Source organism: Diadema antillarum, unplaced genomic scaffold, assembly GCF_040938485.1.
Source record: "Diadema antillarum isolate AM-2024a unplaced genomic scaffold, OU_Dant_1.0 seq00000659_RagTag, whole genome shotgun sequence".
Classification (NCBI taxonomy): Eukaryota; Metazoa; Echinodermata; class Echinoidea; order Diadematoida; family Diadematidae; genus Diadema; species Diadema antillarum.
This window is the reverse complement of record NW_027271571.1, coordinates 410059-422852: the sequence shown is the minus strand read 5'-3', so window position 1 is coordinate 422852 and position 12794 is coordinate 410059.

The window sequence follows — 12794 nt, the reverse complement described above, 5'->3', positions numbered from 1 at the left end:
CTCCCCTCCCCCCCAAAAAAAAAAACAAAAAACAAAAACAAAAACAAAAACAAAAACAAAAACAAAAACAAAAAAACAAAAACAAAAAGAGATGAAATCCTAGCTACGCCGGTGTCCTTTCCCCGGTTGGTTTCCCTAAAAAACCCTAAAAGTCTTGGGATTGAGAGCTTCCTGAATTCAAAACGTCTGTCCAAAATATCTCGTTACATTTAGTGTCAAAACGCACCCCCCTTGAAAAAAAAAGGCTGGTGACGCCCCTGTTATTTCATCATTTAATTGTTGAATTTCTGTTCGCGCATCCTCGTGTCTGTACCACGTACTACCTTTTATAAGAAGCGAAAAGTAATTAACATCACAAAGACATATCTTCCTTTGAAAGTGGCTGGTGATTATGCAATGAGACACGAGTCAATTGTCTTCGTATCGGCGCGGCAGATCCTGTTTGGCACATGCTTCAGTGTTTTTGAGCGGCGGCTTCGAACATGGGTTCAAAAGGAAATAAGACAGTTGTGACTCCATTCTCTTGAACCTCCTTGCTTGTACCGGTACTAGTACAATGTACAACTGGTACTCAAAGAGGTTCTATAAATCTCTTTGCTGGTACTATATAGTCTGGCACGTTGGTACCACTAAAAAAAAAAAAAATGTGAATTTGATTTACTCAGAAGTACACGGTGGCGAAATGGCATCGCCCTTCCCTTTATGGTTAAGTAACAATTGAGCCAAGTCAGAAACAACAACATTATGGTAGAGTACCGTATCGTTTGTTGGGGAAATAGTCTGCTGTCCTCATCCGTATAAATTTTGATGGGGAAGTTGCACGGTTTTTGTTTTTGTTTCGTTTTGTTTGTTTGTGCATTTTGTTATGTTGATATGTTTGTTTTTGTTTTTGTGTTTGTTTTTGTTTTTTTTTTGGTCCCCATAATGATAATGATAATAGTGCCCGATATTTACCGAGATTGAACAAGTAGCCTACTAGCCAGAAGAATACAGGCTAGAGATTTATAGTGTTGATGGAAAGACGAAAATGCAGCAAAACAACCGAAACCATCAGAAAGACGAACTAAAAGACGAGCTAGTAAAAGCAAGGGGAAACCCCAGATAAGCTCAATCAATGATAGACAAAGGGACACTTGAAGTTTGGAACTTATGAGTGATACAATTTTCAATAAACTTTGCCGGATTTTCTTCGAGAAAAGAAAATTTGATAAATAATAGACGATTACTTCTTGGTTGATGTTATTTGCGGTCATTATAGGGCCTAATGTTGAGTTTTGTCATGGTTGTAGGCCTATCAATTAACTTGCACACTCTGATCCGCTCTTCTAAGAAAGAAATTCTTGAGTTTGAGTTTGAGTTTATTTATTTTACCACGGTAAAAAGCTTGCTATCAGCTATATAAAAGCTGTTTTTCAGCAAGGCCGTGAAATGATAACAAAAACATAGAAATCATACAATGAAGAGAAATGCAAAAAGTCCATAATAATTACAAACGAACGTAAAAAAAAAAAGAAAAGTGAAAAAAGTCACAAAGTATGCAAAGTGTAACATAAAAAGTATATACAATTAATACAAGAAATCAAAATGAGAATTGAGGAAAAGAATTATACAGAAATACACAAAGGTTTTAAGAAATTGACAATCATAATATCACATTGCAAACAGATTTAAACGTTTGAAAATAACAGACGAGCTTCTAACGAAAGGGAGGGGGGGCAAATGAATTGACACACCTGTTCTGTGAGCAAATGTTTGATTATACAAAATTAACACTTGAATATAAGTTTGATATAAATTGTTTCAATCATACGAATCTTTTCTTTATTTCTGTTATAGATAATTTGATGTCATTAATTGTCCTGAGACTCAAAGGGAGATCGTTAAAGAGATTAGAGGCTGAATATAGTGCGCTTTTTCTTAAAAAATTGGTTCGTGGTTTTGGGAGAACAACAGTGGTGTTATCGTTTCGGATATTGGTAAGACTGAGATCTAAACTGAATCCTGGAAGAGAGTGAATCAGGGGCGAGGTTATGGAGCAATTTAAAGATGATTGTCAAAGCCTGAATCTCCCGTCGATTTTTCAATGGTTTAACATTCTTCAAATGAATGATTTATTAAATGAATTCAGGAGCTAGTATAGATGCACAAATTGAGTACTGTTGTAAACTGCTTGAACTTTTAGAGTCTGAATAAACAAATTGACAAAATAGGACCTACATAAATAATCAATAAGACAAAATTATATACCAGATGAATAAATAAATAAATAAATAAATACATATATATATATATATATATATATATATATATATACAAATATGTACATATATGTGGGTGCATATATATATATATATATATATATATACACGAGTTATCTTTATTTTATTCTTATTTGAGGTAGTAACACCTCACTGTTAATATCACTGTGAAAATTCATTCGCACTGTCATCCCTCATGAAGAGGAAGGATCCTCGAAAATTCGGATTATTCATTGAAATCAAGATTGGCATTTAATGCATTCCTCTGTTGTGACATTATTATTGTTATATATATATATATATATATATATATATATATATATATATACATATTCTTTTTTTAACAGTACTCTGGTGACAGTACGTATACTTCAGTATGATAGACGATTTGACACTGGTAGGGGCCTAACATTGATTGATTGAAAACTGCTCTTCATGTTTGTTGAACATGGTCTCGTCTGAGGTTTCTTATTTTTAATAGGGCCTAATTTTCTCTCGGTGGTTCAGGCATCCACATTATTTTCATACGCAATACTGTTCCTATACGGCCCACGAGTTCTACAAAAAAAGGTCCATGAGTTAGGCCCACGAGTCATACAGCCCATGCAGCTCAACACTAGGCAAGGCCCATATAAGAGTCCGACAATGTGCAAAATTTAAGACAGTTTCGATGTAAGGGCCACGAGTCTGACACTAGGCAAAAAAAAGGTTCATGATCAGTCGATCCTCGACACTATAGGCCAACATGCCCCACGAGGCCGACATTGAAAACTAAAGGCCCATGAGTTGGGCCCGCGAATCATACAGCCCATGCGGCTCGACACCAGGCAAAGGAGTCCGACAATGGGCAGATACAGTTTGTGTGAAGGCTCACGAGTCCGACACTGTACCATTTATTGTAGGCAAAAAAAAAAAAAAAAAAGAGAGAAAAAGGTTCGTGAGTCGATCCAACAAGCCCCACGAGGTCGACACTGTGTATAGGCTCCTACATTAGACATCGTGATGTGTGAGCATCAGACTAGTGGACCTGATTTGCCTATTAGTGTCGAGCTCGTATAGGCTGTATCACTCGTGAGTGTCGGACTCGTGACGTGCACCCGTCCCCAAGGCGGTCTGGTTTTTTTTTTTCTTTTTCATTTCCCTTTGTTGCATGTGTGTGTATGTGTGTGTGTTTGTGCGTGTGCGTGTGGGTGTGGGTGGGTGTGTGTGTGCGTGTGTGTGTGTGTGTGCATGTGTGCAAGTATGACAGGGATAGGGTAGGGGATCTTTCGTTTCGTATAATTTGGTGAGAGAGGTGAAGATATTGGGGGTTTATTTTTCGACAGATCTGAAATTGAGAGAAGAAATGAATTATAAAGAGATACTTAATAAAATAAAAAGATTATTAAGCTGGTGGAAACAAAGAGATTTATCTTTGATGGGTAAGATTCATTTACTTAAAACATATACGCATTATCCAAATTGAATTATATATCATCGTCAATTGTTGTTCCTTCGTCGGTATTTGCAGAGGTTTAAAAAATCTGTTTTCAATTTTTATGGAAAGGAAAAGACCGCATTAAAAGGTTATTTTGTATCAAGATTATGGAGAAGGGGGACTTAGAATGATGAGTTTTGAGTTGTTTGTTAAAGCTCAAAGAGTAATGTGGGTGAAAAGACTTTTTTGTGGGGAATTAAAAGAATATGACCTAAAAAAAAGTATTTTCAATATGTTTTTAGGTCAGTTGGTGGCATTTCAATTTTTCAGTGTAAGTTTGAAACAAATAAACTTTCTTTGAAAGTTCCGAAATTTTACAAAGAGATTTTTCAAGCGTGGCAAGATTTGGGAAGCTTGAGAAATTTAGAAGAGGGAGATATGGATCAAATAGTATTTAATAATAATCTTTTTTTATTTAAAGGTAAAGTGATATGTAATGAAAATCTTTTTAGGAAAAATATTCATGGATTATGTCATTATTTTAATGGAAAAGGTATACGGCCGATTATTTATTTTCAAAAAGCAGGGTTATGTAGTGAGGAAATTGATGTTTGGAGGATCTGTGATTTAATTTTGAAAAGTGGACGGTTTAGGTTATCCTGGGTCAGTACTAAACCTTTTCAAGTGTAAGATATTTGGTTAAAAATCACATGGAAAAGAAATTAGGATTGGTGACATACCTTCGAGAAAGATTTACACACATTTTTTTAACTGATTTACAACAGTTATATACATTGGAAGTACGAGATCAACAGAGTAATTTTGTCTTCTCCCCAAAAGTAACCCAAGATATTTTTCTCCAACCCAGAGTCACAACTCTTATCCCAAAGCTTAGGGAATTTCAGTTTAAACTTCTTCATGGTGCACTTTATATAAAAGTTAATCTGTTCCTATTTGGGTTTGTTTCGGATGATCTCTGTTCTTTCTGCAAAAAGAGCACTGAGACATATATTCAAATTTATTTTGGGAGTGTATTAAGGTGCAGGATTTGTGACAAATCATTATTCAGAAATTTAATTTAGAAGAACTAGGAAATATGAATTGGGAAGTTATTTATACAGATATATCCCGAAACTCGTTAAAAGTCAAAGGATGGAATACAATTATATTGATGATTAAATATATTTTATATTTAGCGAGACCAGAAGGGGAGGTACCAAAGTTTAATGATGTTATGAAGTATTTCAAGATGTGTAAAGAAGAAGAAAATGAGATAGCGAGTAAAAGAGGAATATATATACTTTATATTCTTTCAATTATATATATATATATACTTTATATTCTTTATATTCTTTCAAGGCTAGATTGAAAACTACATTACTGTCAGATTACAATCTATGAATATAGCATTTGAATATATATTTTTTTTTGTATGATCACATTTCTTTTCCTGTAAATTGGATTTAAAACTACAATAAATATACGCAATGTTTCTGTGTCTATCATTTCATTTCATTCCCATTATCTTCAGCATCACCACTATCACTTTCATCTTCATTATCACATTTTTCTTCATCATTACCCTGTCAACATCATCATACATCACCATCATCATCATCATCATCATATTTCACGTTACTCTTATTCGTACCTATGCACTATACATATATAAAAAAACATAATGTATTTACAGTGTTTTCTATTTTGTAGTATTTCTCCATTCCGCAAACAATATAAATTTTTGTGTATTATGTAGATAGGTCCCTGGGCTGCCACGTGCTCAAGCTTTTGCTTATAGTGGCAGTCCTTCTTCCGCATAATTTCTCAGATAATTATTTGGAAAATTGGTAATACGATTTATAATTTGTTAATGAAATCAATTTACACATCGATTTTCCTTCTTTGAATCATGTACTTGTAATCTGCTTACTGATATTCCATGTGATATTACTGAAAATAATTTTGATTTATGTATGAAATAAATCAAACAAACAAACAAACAAGGAACAGTTGGAATGCATTTGTTAAAGTGGGAACATTGAGGTATACCGAGGATGATATGTGATTTTCTTTTTCTGCTTTGAATTAGCCGTACATGTATCTGCGAGTTATTGTCATCGTTGTCGGGGTTTTTTTTTTTCTTCTTCTTCTCCTCCTTCTCTATTGCTTCTACCATTTCCACATCATTTCCACATTATGATTAGGAAGTATTTTTATTGTATGAGAAACAAAATGGCAATTACACGGCAGAGTTATCCCAGTGTGAATAAAACCTGAAACTTGAAGGCTGAAGGCACGGGGATGGGGGGGGGGGGTGGTGGGGTGCATGTTGGCGTTGTGTTGGGATGTGTGTATGTGCATGTGTGTATGTTTTCTCGCAAATGGCGTCGGGTTTTTTTTTTTCTCTCTCGCTCTATTTTTTTTTTCTGTCGAGAAGCAGTGAAATATGCCCCGTTTTGTGTTTTAAGCAAATTATTATGCTCCCGTTTTGCGGGCTTTTTGCGAGAATATGTGTTTTAAAAAAACAAAAAGCGGATTTCGTTTCCTTGGTTAAAAGAGTTACAATATAAGTTTGACATTAGTTTACACAATGTTGGTGTTACTGCATTTTGGCCTTATTAGTGTAAGATGTATGATGTTTTGTTTTGTTTCTGTGAACGTTTCTAAAAAAAAAAATGCTTGTCCAGATTTACTTAGTGAGTGCAGTGTGTGCGAGTGACTGTGTTCGACTAATCCTTTGACGGGGACCCACCAGCAAAAACATTTGCTTTTCTGTAGGTTAATTTCCCCGCATTTTTAATATAACATACTTCAGAGTGATGATCTAAATCCATTCTGTATTATGAAACATTATTAATTACAGTTCAGTCTGTGCATAAAACTACACACATTGAATTTCAAAAATGTGTTACCACTCATTGATCTCTGTAGATGTTTATCACGTTAATGTAGGCTAATTTGTGTGAAAACTTGATAAATGAATGAAAAGATATATAGTGACTGTCCTTTCGTATTGTTCTCTGTTTTCTGCACTGACTCTGACTGAGTGCATGGACAAGACCATTCATCCAACGCTGAGATCACACTCCAATCAAACTGCATGGGTGGCGATGGGGGGGGGGGGGGGGGTGTGGAGGGGTGGAGGGACGTGCCCCACCCCCCCCCCCCCCCGAATTTTTCTGGGGGATCGCCCCCACCCCATCGATTTTTAAAGGCATAATTGAACATTTTGCAGATGAAACAAAAGCCCAGCGTTTATAGTGCTCTAAAATGTGAGTTAGGGATAGAAACAACCACTGTAAAAATCTGAATCGGTAAAATCGATGTTGAATATTGTTAAAATATACAAAATGTGAACAATCAGTTACACTTTATTGAGAAAATACAGATATCTCCTTATATTAAGGCCTTATTGCAACAAAAAAAAATATATATATATATGATATATAACGTTTTGTGGTACAACAGACCTACACAGTAGTCATATGCATTAAATGCCATATCTTGAAATATTTGCAAAATCACTATTCCCAAAGGTAAACAGGACCTTTAAAGCTTATATAGGCCCTGTCACACCTTTCCGGGCAAGCTACGCGGGCTTGTTGCTTGTAAGAATTTTCCAGCACGTATAGGATAATTGGGATTTGGGCTAGTTTCGTGTGCGTCTTACCTGATACGTACGTTGTACTTATTTACGTTCTAGTTACGGACGACATACAAAGTAGGGCCTACCTGCGTTACAACTACGTGTTATACCTGCGTGGGAGTTGCCTGCGAAGTGCGGCCGCTACGAGCCTCCTAATGACTGGTGTTCTGCGTGTACTTCAGCGGGCAATCCCCGTGACTCACCCGGAACAGGTTTTGACCATGCCCAGAGGGTCTGTCAAACCTTTCCCTCAGATGACCCTCAGCATGCATGCACGCAATTTGCTCGTATAGGCCTATAGCTCGCTCCACGCCCACGGAACTGACCAGCTACACGGATATTGGCAGTATCGACACCCGCGTTCATTGCCAGTAAAACACCCATATTATTCTCGTAGAATGCCCGCAGATGACACGCGCTTCCGGCGCATAGGTAACCTATACGTACTCCAAGGGGGTCAACTGCTAATGTTGACTTGCGGCAGCTACGTGCCTCCTACTGGTGTTCTGCCTGGACCTCTGCGGGCAATCCCCGCGAATCACCCGGAAAAAGTTTCGGTCATGCTCAAAACTTGACTGCAGGTAAATCGGACTTGCGTGCGCTCCTCCGGGCAACTACGGGCAAGATACGTGCTAGGTACTGTCAGGTGCGGGCCAACTGCAGGGAGGTCCGGATAGCAAAAAATCTTTCCCCGCAAGTCAACCGGCAAAGCTTCCCCAGACTAGTATCTTATGATCTTTCACGCGGTGTATCTTTTGGTTACTGGTATATACACAGAGGCGATCACACTATCTTATTCACGGAGAGTTAATAGCGGGGGAAAAAAACTCTAGCTGTTAGCCCTACATTGTTTTACCAGCAAAGGAAAAAGAATCAGTGCAACTTCTTCAACACAGAGATAACAACCTGTGAATGTCAGGGAGGAGAAGTTGTAGTTACAAAATGTCGATAGAAATCATTAAATTAAACAAAGGAAAGTGAGCTATAGAACGGACCCAGATGGCATCATTATAAAAGTATACTTTTATGATGATTTGCCAACTTCAGTTTTTACCAACTGATATCACTGTTTCCGTATAAAATGAAACTTTAAATCTTTTATTACATTTTTTTTTTTCAAATTACGTCAAATTTTCCCTCGGAGGGGAAGTAGTCGTTCTCGTGGTTGCTTTAATTATTACAAGCATTATTTTATGCTTCCTTGTAGTAGTCACGTAAAACATATCAATTTGAATTCATAGCTAAGTGAAACTTCTGAGGGTTTTATTCATGTTACTCAATAAAGTCGGCATGACATTAGCCGAGGTCACACTGACGAAAGATCGCGAAGTCTGCGCGATCTTTGGTTGTCCGTCCAAACTGGCAGCCAATGGAAAACGAAATACAAAAGATAATTATGTCATAGAAAGATTAGAAATGACACAGTTGTTTGTTTTATAAAAAACAACAACAACACAGAGCACTTTCATTTTGTTCATCATTCCGCATCAAATTGCGTGGCGTTAATTTCATAGGCCGCTTTTGGACATCTATTGTGAGGAATGAAAATCATCCGCGATTTATTCATATCCGTTTTCCAGTCAGTGCTAGTGTGTGTGCGACATCTTCTGTTCATTATACGGGTGGGGGTCAGAACTAACTCGTAAAGTTGATCATATTGAGGATGGTGGTAATATTATTGTTGTGACGTCGTGTTGATGTTCTTATTTCAAACTATTTTAGAATGACCACCCCCCCCCCTTCATTCAAGCTGTTACGTGCGAGTCCACACCATGTTATTTCGGTTTTTAATAAAGAGAGTAACATAATGATAATAATTTTTCTTTCTTTCAAATAACTTTTATTCATATTTCAAACAACAAAGATGACATCAAACTTTTCATTTACATACATAAATTAGAGAGAGATTCAAACATAATCAAATAAATCATTTGGAAGATTAAACAAAGGTTTGCCACAGCGTGTTTTGTTTACTTCAAGTCTTTTCCGTAATTCTGATAGAAACATATCGCAATCTACGTTTTCTATTATCAACGCCTTTGTAATTACGCAGTACTATCAATTTAGGAATACACCAAAAAGCTATATTCATAAAATCATCTACTTCCTCTTCTTCATTGCTCTTTAACAAAAATGCAATATTAATGTCAACAGAAACATAAAAAACTTGCTGAATTAACCAAGAAATATGATTCCAAAAACTTCTGTTCAGTTTACATGTAATAAAAGCATGTGTTATATCCTCATCTAGCTGACAAACATCACACTTAGAATTATTATACTTATTTTCCACTTGAACAAATTCATCTTCACTGTTAATAAATTATATAACACTTTAAAGTTAAATTCTTTCAACTTATTATTTTTTACTTTAACCAAATTACGTACAAAACAATCATTCAAAATTATCTTCATCCCTAGTACACTTTCCCAGAAAAACAACACCTGGTGTATACTCCTTGCTTAATCAATTGATTATAAAAATACTTCGATGTTACATCACATAATCTCTTTTTTCCAGTTTCTAAATGTGGGGTACATATTAATGAAATATTCTGCTCTCTGTCCATCAATGTTTGAGTCAACCAGATTTTCGGTATAGCCTCCCGCAGTTTCGAATAATCAAAAATTGCCCTTTTTTTACTATTTCTAAATTTCAATGATGACATGAGTTCTTCCACCGTTTTGTATCTCCCTCCCAACAAAATGTCTTCTAATCGGATAATACCACTCTCAAACCATTCTTTGTAAAACAGAGGCTTCTTTTTGAAAACAATATTTTGACTCTGCCATAAAACGTTCTTTTCAACAGGGGGTTTCTTTCCCAATATCTCTTTGTCTATCAAGGACCAGGCGCGCATCATTTCAATATAAAACGAAGGCATATTTTTACCAAAAATGAACGTAACATCATACTCTTGAAAATCACAATTCAATAACAAATCTATACACCTCCAAAACGGTTAAACCAATAATGAGCAAGGGTTTTCCACATGGCTGTCGTGTCATCAACCATCCTTCCTATCACCTTAACCTAAAACTTAACACCAGCTTTTCCACATCCACCATTTTTAATCCACCATTTGAATAATTTGTTGATAACATCACGCCTTCTTACTTTTTCTACCCGACTTTGCCATACAAATCTAAAAAAACATCATGTTCAACCTTTTTATAATCATTACAGGAACTGAATCAAACATAAGCAAATGCATGTACTATTTGACTAACTACCAAACTTTTCGATACTATCACTCTCCCCTCAAAAGTCAAACTTCTTTTCCTCCAATTATCTAGGAGGCATTGCATTTTTTCCAGCTTATTTTCCCAGTTTGCTTTACATGTGATCTTCTCACTTCGTGAAATAAAAAACCCAAGGTATCGTATAACATCTTCTGTCCATGTTAATCCTATACATCTGACAGATTCCATCTATTTTCTCTCTGACCAACCCATAACAAAGCAGTTTTTTCTTTATTCATTTTCGGTCCTGCCACTTTTCCAAACACATCTAATTCTTTTAAAATAACTTTTAAAGACATAGAATCTCCAACAACAAAAAGAGTTGTATCATCTGCATACTGCAATAACTTTAACTCAAACTGACAGTTACAGCCCCTAAAGCATACACCTTTTATATCATCATTTTTACGTACCTTATTAGCAAGAAACTCAACCGCAATCACAAACAAAAGGGCCGATAACGGGCAACCTTGTCGGATCCCTCTAACATAATGATAATAGTAGTAGTTTCATCAAAATTGGTCATGATGTAATAGCATTTTGTGAGTTAAGATTTTGATTTGATTAGAAAATAATGATATATTGAGCAGCCACAAAATTAAAAATGAAGGAATTGATGATATTGTAAGAGGGTGAAATTGATCCAAAGATATATTTGTATTAAATTCAAGTTTTCTTTTAGCTTTCCATACTTTATTTTCCATACATGCTTCATATCATTTCTTCTCACCCTTAGCCTCCCATATACATCCCAATTTCTTTCCCCTTTCTTGTGCCTATTATACACTATCCAGTACCATATTTACCTCTCACCTATTTATACACCTCATGACTCTTTTGTTCTGCCCCCATTCAAGTTTAAGTTCAGCTCATGATCACCTCATCTTTACTTTTCATTGGTTCTTTCTTTGACCTCAGGTCACACTCTTTTCCTTATAGCATTTTGATTGGTTTTGTAGTCTATAGGATTTGAGTATGCAAATGGAAAGAACCCGGTGGGTTCTAAATAAACTATCAGTTTACCACTGGAACTCACTGAGAGAGGACCTCTTTCTTCTGCCTCTCCCTTTTTATTCTGAATGTTTGTTGGAGGTTGACTAAATGCTGCTTAGCTTGTTGAGTGCAGAGTAACTAGCTGATGATGATTTTGGACACCAGAATGAGTGTTACAATATCAGCACCTTGAGTCTCCCATGATCATACTTACATCTTAATTTAAAAAAAAAAAACGAAATCAAAGAATAAGTTTATCCATCCTTTGTTTAAGTATCGTATAGTCTTGTAAAAATCGTATTAGCAACGATGAATTCTGGGTGGAGTGGGCAAATTTGCTCAATTATCGACCCAAACGTGATTTGTAATATTTCTGTGCACCAACCAAAGGAGGAGTATAAATTATGAAGTTGTATATGTACATAGCACCATCGTTTCTGATTGAATTTCATTGGTTTTGTGTCGTTGAACGCATTTTGTACAGGATTGTTGTAATGAATGTAAGTACATTTATAACGAGGTACCGATTACTATATAGTATTATAGAATAATAGATTATATAAATATATTTCTGCGTTGGTTGTGCATGTGTAGTTGCAAGCAAGTGACTATCTGGTGATGAAAACATAAAAGAATGAAAATGTAACTTTCTTATTTCAGTGTCCGGTTGTGATAACATTCCGGCGCTACAAGCAATATTTGTTATGTCAAACACTTCGTAAAATCCGGGTCGAAAGCTGCTGAATTACACCAAAATGAAACTAATGGCTGAAATTGAAAATGATTCCCCTGTTACGATGGTGTTCACTGATGAAAACCGCAGCTCTTCCACGGGAAATTGCCAGTATGGCTCGGAGAGTGTATCTTGGACAGCGCCAACTGGTGTTTTAATAATCGTGACTGGAATTTCCCACGGAAGAGCAGCGGTTTTCATCAGTAGACAGTGACGCAACAGCGGGATCAATTTCAATTTCAGCTACAGTTTCATTTTAAATTTTGGTGTAATTCAGCAGTTTTCGACCCGGATTTTACAAAGTGCTTGACATAACGAATATTGCTTATAGCACCGGAAAGTTTTTCAGGGAGAGGGTGAGGGGGTTGCGGGACGAGGGTGGTCAGGGTCATGCTCAGGTGGGCAGAATCTGAGGACGGAATCTTCGGAGCTACGTACTTGGTATGGGTGTCGTGATTTTTCCTTTTTTCCCCCGATTTTTTTCTTATTTTTTATTTCGGTTCC